At 41.1% G+C, this 9,176-nt stretch overlaps 1 protein-coding gene across 1 annotated transcript in view; it reads right to left on the bottom strand.

Annotated features, from left to right (window-relative positions):
* The window catches only part of LOC102496584 (thyroid hormone receptor beta), a 367,776-nt gene extending 359,453 nt beyond the window's left edge, over window positions 1-8,323 (bottom strand). The window contains exon 1 of the mRNA XM_006170583.3: window positions 8,060-8,323. The gene's annotated coding sequence lies outside the window, so the exon portion shown is untranslated. The remainder of the gene's footprint in view (window positions 1-8,059) is intronic.
* Window positions 8,324-9,176: the final 853 nt, after the last annotated feature.

The following is a 9,176-nucleotide window of genomic DNA, read 5'->3' as shown; positions in this document are numbered from 1 at the left end:
AGAGAGATAGGAAATGAGAAATCACCCCCCAAGGGGGATAGCCATGCTGCAATCTCTTCTCCTCCATTCTCCTCTTGAGATCTTGGGCATGCACACGCGCCCGGCGTGAGTTTAAGCCACTGGGTCCAGGACTCGAGCTGTGGTCAACTACATGGGAGTCCAGCGACCTAGCCATTACGCTAACTGCTGGTCCCAAAAGTAACAGATTTGACTATGGTAACAAACATTCAAAAACATTCATATATCAGATCATGCAATACTCAAAAGACAGAGAACTGGGAAAATAAGTTCCAGAGATATGACATATGAAGATTGTTCAGAGTCAAAATATAAACGTCTCAGTGTATAAACAAAGAAGGTCCATCAACAAATCCTGAAAGAACGTGTCTGATAAACACTCGCAACTTTAAAACCTGACTAATGTTTCATGCTAGTGAGGAGGAACAGACTCCATGCACACTGCCTCTGGAAGTGTACATGAGTATCCCCGGCCGTGTCTAAAAGGAACCATAAAATGCTCATGCCTTTTTTATCACATCTCTTAGGAACCATCTACCCAAAGCAATTAAGCCAAGTGAACAGAAACAGGATAGAAGTCCTTATCTAGACTACAGTCCTGATTCTGAAACGTAGCCATAGACGCAGAGAGGAAAAAAGGAGAAGACAATATGCCAAAACGCACAAGTGGCTCTCTCTGAATATAAGACTAAGTGATTTTGATTTTCTGCAAGGAACATAAAAATAAAACTTACTAAGGAATAAAAACAAAATGATTATTGACGGGAAGAGCAAGAAGCCAGGCATACGAACTTGACCTTCTAAGGAAATAAGGAAGACTGCCTTTTATGATGCTCCCAATGCACTATCTCAGAGGGAAATGAGGGCAGCGTGTGTGCCATTAACCACCTGAACCTCTGAAAGGAATTGCCTCAAAGGCCATCTCTCCATCAGATCTGTCCAAGTCCTTCTCCGTGCCTTCCACTCCGGCCTCTTCCCTGTCACTTCTGCCAACTTCCACTTTCCTCCCACTCAAAGTCTGGTCCTAACAAAACAACTTCAACACAGGAAGCAGGTCTGGAGCGAGGTCAGTACACCGGCTGAGTATCAAGGGAATGGTGTTTCCACAAGAACGCTCCATGCTGTGGCTGCATTCGTGTTCCCTAACACTACCCACCTTGAAAGGCTCCTACTCAAACAATTGCAGACTCTCAAAAACTCCTCCAAGTCCTATAGGGTTGGTGACTTCAGAAGTGCATTTCTCCCTTGCAGTATAATTCAGGAAGCTTTTAGAAAAACATCTCATTTGATCACTTGGCGAAGATCAGCAGGTGCCTCTACGGTGCTGGACGTATTAGGTATGGGTGTGAGTGACTGATTAATGGTCCCTAGAGATGCCCGCACCCTTAACCTGTGAATATTGCCTTCTGTGGAAGAGAGACTTATACATATGATTAAAGTAAGAATTTCAAGGTGGAGAGCCTCTCCTGCATAATTTAGGTGAGGCCAGAATAACCACAGGGGGTCTTAATAAGGAAAGAGTAGGAGAGTCAGGAAATGAAGATGTAAAATCAGAATGGTGTGGAGCCCTGAGCCCAGGAATGTGAGTAGTCTCTGAAAGCTGCAAAAGGCAAGGAAATGGATTCTCCTTACATCCCCTAGAAGGAATGCAGCCTGAGCTATCTAGTTTGAATTTCTGACTTCCAGAACTTCCAGATTAAAAAATGTGTATTGTTTAAGCTAAGCTGGTGATTTGCTACAGTAAACGAATACAGTGGGAGTCAAAGAAATCTAGAAATCACACTCCATGTAGCCTTCTGGACTTCTGTCTCCATGAAGACATTGCTTGTTTTGGCTAGAACTTCCCAAAGTATGTTATAGTTGAAGCAAGTCCTACTGGATACTCAACAGTTTGGAATAGTTATTTAGTTAGGCAAATATGCTGTATAATTGTCTTGGAAATTTATAATGGACTTTACCATATGACAGACTGAGTAGTTTTAATTCAGAAGTCAGTTTCACATTTTCATTTTTTATGCTAGAGGGCAAGTGTGTGCAAGAGAGAGAGAGAGACAGACAGACAGACAGAGAAAGAAAGTATCCCCCAACAGAGCCTGGCTGGGCTCAACCATTTTTCTTCCAGCTCTCCATCCCATTAGGACCCCGATCATAGCACACAGGTACACACTTAACGTGATGCTGACAGGTGGGGACTTGAACCCTAGATGGCCACATGGGATCTGGCTTCCTCTGCCCAGAGCTGAACTACTACACTCTGGGGTCAGCCCAGTTTCACTACTTTTGTTTTAATAGAGATTTTTGCTATAGGGCATGTGCACTCACTAGAGAGACAGAGAGAGAGGCAGAAAGTGAGAAATCACCTCCGGGGGAGACGTCCATACCACAATCTCTTCTCTTCTATTCGCCTCTTAGGATTTTGGGCATGCAATTGCACATGCCCAGCATGAGTTTTAAGCTGCTGGGTCCGGTCCAGAACTTGAACTGCAGTTGACTACATCAGAGTCCAGCAACATAACCGTTATGCCATCTGCTGGTCCCCAGTTTCACTTGTTTGAATTCAGAATTCCCCAAATAATTTGGCCACAAAAGTACCAAACATCTACTTACACCAAGATCATCAACAACGACAAATAATCACTGTGTGCATGCCTGCTGTGAGCCAGGGCCAAGGCTGGGTCCAGAGGAGACAAGGCTGCATCCACTCTTTAAACTACTTCTTGCAGGTGTTAAGTCAGGTGAAACAAACTGATCAATGCTACCAATCCCTGTGACACTTGAAACATACCATGTTTTCAGTAATCCCCTTAGACTTTTCATTATCTTGCCTAACAAAGAGTGATGTTCCTGTAGGGCAAGTGCGTTTCTTTCCATGTTAAGCCCTGAAAGCCCATTTCTCATAGTATGTTTCCTCAGGGAGGTAATATTCCAGCTGATATGTCATGCATACATTCACATGAGAAAGATGAATTTTTGGAAGATGTTTAAGAAGACAGGGTTAGATTCTTGTTATCTAATTTCACAAACAGAAATGTGCTACTGAAAAATTAAGTTGGTTGTCCCAGACAGTTTTACCAAAGGGTCCTTAGGTCATATCATCCACAAGACCTTCCTGAATAGCATGAGAGTCTACAGCCATGGAGGGACGGTCATCCATAGGGTAACTCACACACACCTTGGCACATCCTTCACCTCCTCCAGCCAAGCCAAGGGTCTGGGTGGTGGCATTTATTTTATTTATAAGATGGTGCAGAGTGTACAGCTGGATCTTTTGGGTTCTCACTGACTCAAATAATAATCTTATAGAGCATTAATTACACCTGTATTTTCTCAACGGGAATAAACAGTTCCAAATACACTATATCTGAGCCCAGCTAGAAATGGCTGATGATGTTGTCGTCTTGCAAAGTGATTTTTGCAACTTCCAAGTCTCCAATGATTACAGGAGATAGTTACACAAATATTGCCTCTCTTTTTATGAAAACAAATTAAGTGATTCAAAGCAAAATGGAGTGAACAACTTTTTGCAAGATATATATATATATAATATATACATATATAAAAATACAAATATATATATATATATATACACACATTATTATAAAATTGGTAAGCCTCCCTTTTTCAATTACTTTCCCAGTAAAAATCAAAATAGGCATTTATTTTAAAAACTTAATTAGAAAAAAACTCTGAAGCAATTAATAAATGTTATCAATTATGACACATTACTATGAGAAAAATCCCACCTACTTCTTTTAAAATACAACTGAATATTCTGTACAATCTACCATTTTATAACAAGGAACTATATTTAACCATAAAAATAAATCAACTTCTCAACTTAAAAGGATCTCAACAACTTGGGGCCAGCAGGTGGTGTAGTAGTGAAGGCAGTGGATTTCCACATGGCTGACCCTGGTTTGAGTCCCAAACCTGGTAACTTGAAACTCGTGCTGGGTGAGTATGCATGCATACCCAAGATCCCTAGAGGAGAATGGAAGAGAAGGAATTGTGGCATGGCCATCTTCCCTGGGGGGTGATTTCTCACTTTCTCTCTTTGTATCTGTGGCTCCGGGGAACACATGTGCCCTATAGCAAAAATCTCTTTAAAAAAAAAAAAAAAAGAGATCTCAACAACTCAAATAAGTCTAGGAGAGCCTGTAGTAAACCGAGGGAGAAAGCTTTCTCATTCCACACCTTTCTTCCTAGTAATGGCAGGGCTTGAGCCTAGAGGAAACATCCTTTGTTTCATCTTGTCCTCCTGTATATTAATTATAAGTTCAGTTGCAAGCTGGAAGGTCTCAGTTCTATAGCCATTAGGACACGGGACTATCTCTCCTTCATGTCTCCTCATCCTGCATGCAATCATTGGCATTTTCCATTCCCTCTCTTTTGCAATAAACAATAGTAGTCAAGCTTTTGCCTTACAGGAGTCTAGACTATAAGGAGACAACTAGTTGCTTTCTGCTGTCCAACAAAACTGCTCTGAGTTATAAGCAGAGTACAGTCATCATCCAGAGCAGGAAAGTAGACCACGAATGCCCACTGAATGGACCACTTGTTGACTATGCTGTCTTTCCTCAAAACCAGAGCAATCCGTCACCTAGCAAGAAGCATCTGTCTATCTCCTAATAGTTCAAACTCCCATGATACCATCTGGGGGACCACTGAATCCGGAATCCTTCCTTCCATACAGCTCATTTCCAGAGCCCTGACCCTTGAGAATTCTAGTACAAAAATAGACTCTTTAGAGTTCTCTGGGTTTCCATTAGTGATTGGTCATTAAAGACAGGAGTATAACCTAGTAACTACAAAAAAGACTGGCATAGATGAAATAATCTACATAGTCACTTAGAAACACAAACCAGGGGTCCAACTACTATTAATTTTTTATATTTTTTTTACAAATTTTCATTAGAAAAATGGTTACTGCTTAACTCTGTGCAAAGTATCACCAAAAGATGTGAAACAGAATGAAATGAATAATGCTGGTTATATTAATGCCTGCCCTCAAGAACAACAGTTTTCTAGTGACAATTGCTATCAGTTTGGAAGGGCTAAAATACACAGATGGGCACCCCCTTCCCGGCTTTGTTCCATAAGGTAGGAGAACAGCTTTATGATATGGACCTTCACAAAAATAAACTTGTATACTTCCCATGTTGCCAGGGCTACAACCTAGAAGTTTATTTCCTGAACTGAGACACACCCCATTACGCACCTGTTGCGCAGTTACCAAACATATAAAATAGAAAAACCATGGTCTTTGGAACGTCTGCAACAGATTTGGGTTTTTGACTAAATATATATTAAAAGGAGCAAGAAGTAGTGAGTTCTGGTATGAAAACCAAATTCGAACAGAAGTTCCTTTAAGAGAAGAAAGACTTGCAGCTGGCTTGAAAGGGGAAAGAAGGCGCAAGCCGTCAGATGACAGTGAAGGACTGTGTGCCACCAGTTAAAAATAAATGACAGAGGAGTCCACACAAAGGCAGGCTAGGGAGGTGTGACAAACAGAATGGCAAACAGGAGAGCCAAAATAGGGTCAAGGACAAGGTAAGACAGAGGGAACCAAGGCAGGAATGGCTTGAGTTGGAAGGCAAAGGCAGAATTTGGAATTTGGTAGAGGGGATTGATGAGAAACCACTATTGAGAGGGGACACAAAGTGGTGCTCATCAAATTGGAAAATGCAAAACAAAGAATGAGAAGGTTTTTAGAAATGATAATTACAAATGACAAATTCTTGAATATGAGCTATTGGGTCACGGGGAAAGCCATGATGCAGTTTTGTGCAGAAAAATACGTCATGGCTTCCCCGGCAACCTACACTTACAGGCCTGTGTCAGCACAAGCAAAGGAATCACTATCGATCAGCACAATACATTGCCCTTATTTTACACCTGTTCTCAATCATCTCCACATGCATGACCCATTTCTGAAACCAGGGTTGGGCACCTTCACATTAAAATACAATATGTCACACCACTGACACACTGACCATGCCCAGGAAGGTCCAAAATGGGATTGACAGAAATGGGCACTTTGACAGGAAATTCCCAGGACCAAGTAACCCCCACTAGATCACGCCACTGGAGGAAGAAAAGCAGTACTATTTTTTAGCTCTGCAGGGAAAGCAGCTAAATTGTTCCTCCTGCTTATTAATAGACCAACATTTAGTCCAACTGCTCCAATCTGCAGTGGGAGTTTTGCCTTTCTCTCCTGAAAACTGAAAGTCAGGTTTATGGCTTTCTGCATAATGCTTGTCTACAAATGACGTGACTATTTCCATATGCTTTAGGGAGGTGAGTGACGGGGTTTTCTAAATTGCAAAGGCAGGGTAACCAATTTTAGCTAACTACTCTGTATGTGAGAATACTTTAACTTGAAGGAGAAAAATATATACTCTTGCAATACAAGTATTAACTTGTAATAAAGGGAGAAAAGAAGATAAAGTTTGGATGAGTAATAAGAGGCTAATAAAAGATACTAACTTGGCTTTTTAGTTCTTAGTGGGACTTACTGATTTAATTTTAAAAATAACAATCGTAGAGAGGGAAATAAGACAACCTAACATCTAAGCACTCCAATGAACATTAGAAACAATGAGGAAATTGAAGAAGTAGGAAAAGAAGGAAGAATGGAGGGGAGTTAGTTCGTTAAATAGCTAAGAAGAAAATGGAGAAGAGCCAAAGAAGAAAAGGGAAAAACTAGACCCCTTCAAACAAAGTATCACAGTTTAATTTTTAATACTCTTGTTTTATACAATCAAAAATTTCACTTAATTCTTTGAGAAAGAAAACTTGCATGGGTATACTATACAACTACACCTCAGGGACTATGCAATATTTACTTAGAGGAGACCAGGAGGTGGTCTGTGGTTAAGGTGCTGGACACTCCCACATGGCCGACCATGGTTCGAGTCCTGTACCTGGTGACTTACCTTCTCACTTTCTCTGTCTCTGTCTCTCTCTGGTCAAATTTAAATACATGAATGAATAAAGAAAATTAAATAATTCTTAAAATAAATTTTACTTAGAGTTCAAAAATACTTTGTCTTCCCAAGAAAGCAGGACTAAATACTCAAAAGAGATACCTGCTGTTGGACTGGGAGCTGGACAGAGCTACAGCAGACTGTGTATGTATACTGGTAACCTTCCCAAACGCGGACTTGTCCCAACAGTTATTCTGCTTTTGAACCTTTTGTTACAAGTTGCAAAATCTGAAAGTACCTTATTACCAAAAAATGACATTTTCTTTCCCCCTTGTTCATTTGTAGCCTTATTCTACACATTTTCCTGAAGTATTCATTACTATAATCTTAAAAATGGGTCATGCAATTTACCTACGAGGCTTTTTGGTCTCCTATGAATTTATTTTTTCTAAAACTCATCGATGGGCGTCTGAGTTATGTAATAATGAACTTCATCCTTGTGTACAAATGAAGTCAGGAATAGGTAAATGAAAAATGAAAGCGTAGGTAAATGAAAAACTGGGTAAAAACAAAACAAAACAACAACAACTACAAAAAAAAATCCACAACTAAACTAACCCATCTATAGCAGGCTCAGCTTTTTTAGAGAGATTAAGGCACCTACAGTCAACTGGTATGAAGGTCACCCAACGAAATGTCGCAATGATAAAGTGCCATTGACAAGGAGTGGAGTGTGCAAACGGCGGGTTAGAACTAGTCCACACGGTTCTCTTCACTCATTATTTCACCCCAAACATTCAAAGCATACACTGTGGTTGTCTATTATATTCACAGCAAAATGTTCTAAAATTTAGGACGGATTTTCTTGAGATTGAAATAAACATACTTCACTAATACGTTTTGAGGTTTACCTTCCCACACCCAGCTTTTGTTGTTGGAAAATTGACCCACAGGCTCAAAATTCCACAACGATTTCTTCATGATAAATGTGAGCGCTGGGGAAAAAAAAAAAATCTGTCTTAATTACTGAATCATTTTCCATCTGCTAACAGTGTTTAAAGGGTCACATTGTTTCAGTGGGAAATGTTCGGATTTTCATGGGAAGGAGCAGGTACCTTTAGTTTTCTAAGTCAAAATCAGAAGGAGGCACTGTCCTGGTACGGGACATCCATGCATCTTCCGGCTGCTTCTGACCTGCGGTGTTCCTGTTGGCAACTGCAGCTCCTTACACAGAGCAAATAGCTCCCAGCTTTGAGAGAGGCTCATCTTTTAAGTCCATGCTGCAAGCACAAACCTCCTGAGAGTCATTGAGGGGCTGAATCGTACTTGCAGCTGATGCGTACAGAGCTGACCTTTAAACTCCAGCCTTTAATAGAGCGTTGAGTTATTTCACTTTGTGTTTGCTCAACAGGTCCAGGGGTCACAGGGTCTGGGTTTACTGAGGTGGGGCAAACTGTGGAACCTTTGTCCAATTACCATGTTGCAATGGATGGGAGAGGGTCGGGGGCTGGGCTAGGAGAAGACTCAAGCCCCAAACTCAAGTGCACCCAGTATTATGGGCTGTTAGAACACATTCTGAAGTCTTCAGCATCTAGAGATGACTGGATTACATGGGCTGCTGACCAGAGATACCCACCATGGGAGAAAGGAGAGTCCTGAGGCTGGGGAGGAAGCCATTTTCTTTGTTTTTCACCTTGTCCTAGAGATGCATCCAGTGACAAAGCTTGAGGGAAAAGGAGAAATAAGTAATGCTAGTCCTATCTTTAGGAAACATTTAGTATTTTGTTCATTATAGATATTTTTGTATCAATTTTGATTTTTTTTTTTTTTTTAATTAGTGAACTTTGGGAATAGCAGATGGTGGAACGAATACATCTCTGGACTCCCACGTATTCGACCACAGTTCAAGTCCCGTATCTGGTGGCTTCAAACTCATGCTAGGTGTATGTGTGCATCCTCAAGATTCTGAGAGGAGAATGGAGAAGGGACTGCGGTGTGGCCAGCCCCCTGGGGGGGAGGGGACTTCTTGCCTTCTGGCTGTTTCTCTCTGTCTTTCCAGTGAGTGCATGTGCCCTATAGCAAAAATATCTCTAAAAAAATTAGTAGTACATTCATGTGATATTTGTCTTAATCAATATTACTTTTATTTTGGTACCTCTTTAGTGCCAGGGTAAGGGTCTCACTCTCCTCACCTGAGTCCTGGTCCTGCCCTGTCACCTCACTGCCCCCCCC

Source organism: Tupaia chinensis, unplaced genomic scaffold (assembly GCF_000334495.1).
Source record: "Tupaia chinensis unplaced genomic scaffold, TupChi_1.0 Scaffold148626_1, whole genome shotgun sequence".
In the NCBI taxonomy this organism is placed as follows: domain Eukaryota; kingdom Metazoa; phylum Chordata; class Mammalia; order Scandentia; family Tupaiidae; genus Tupaia; species Tupaia belangeri.
This window is presented reverse-complemented; position numbering and strand designations above follow the sequence as displayed.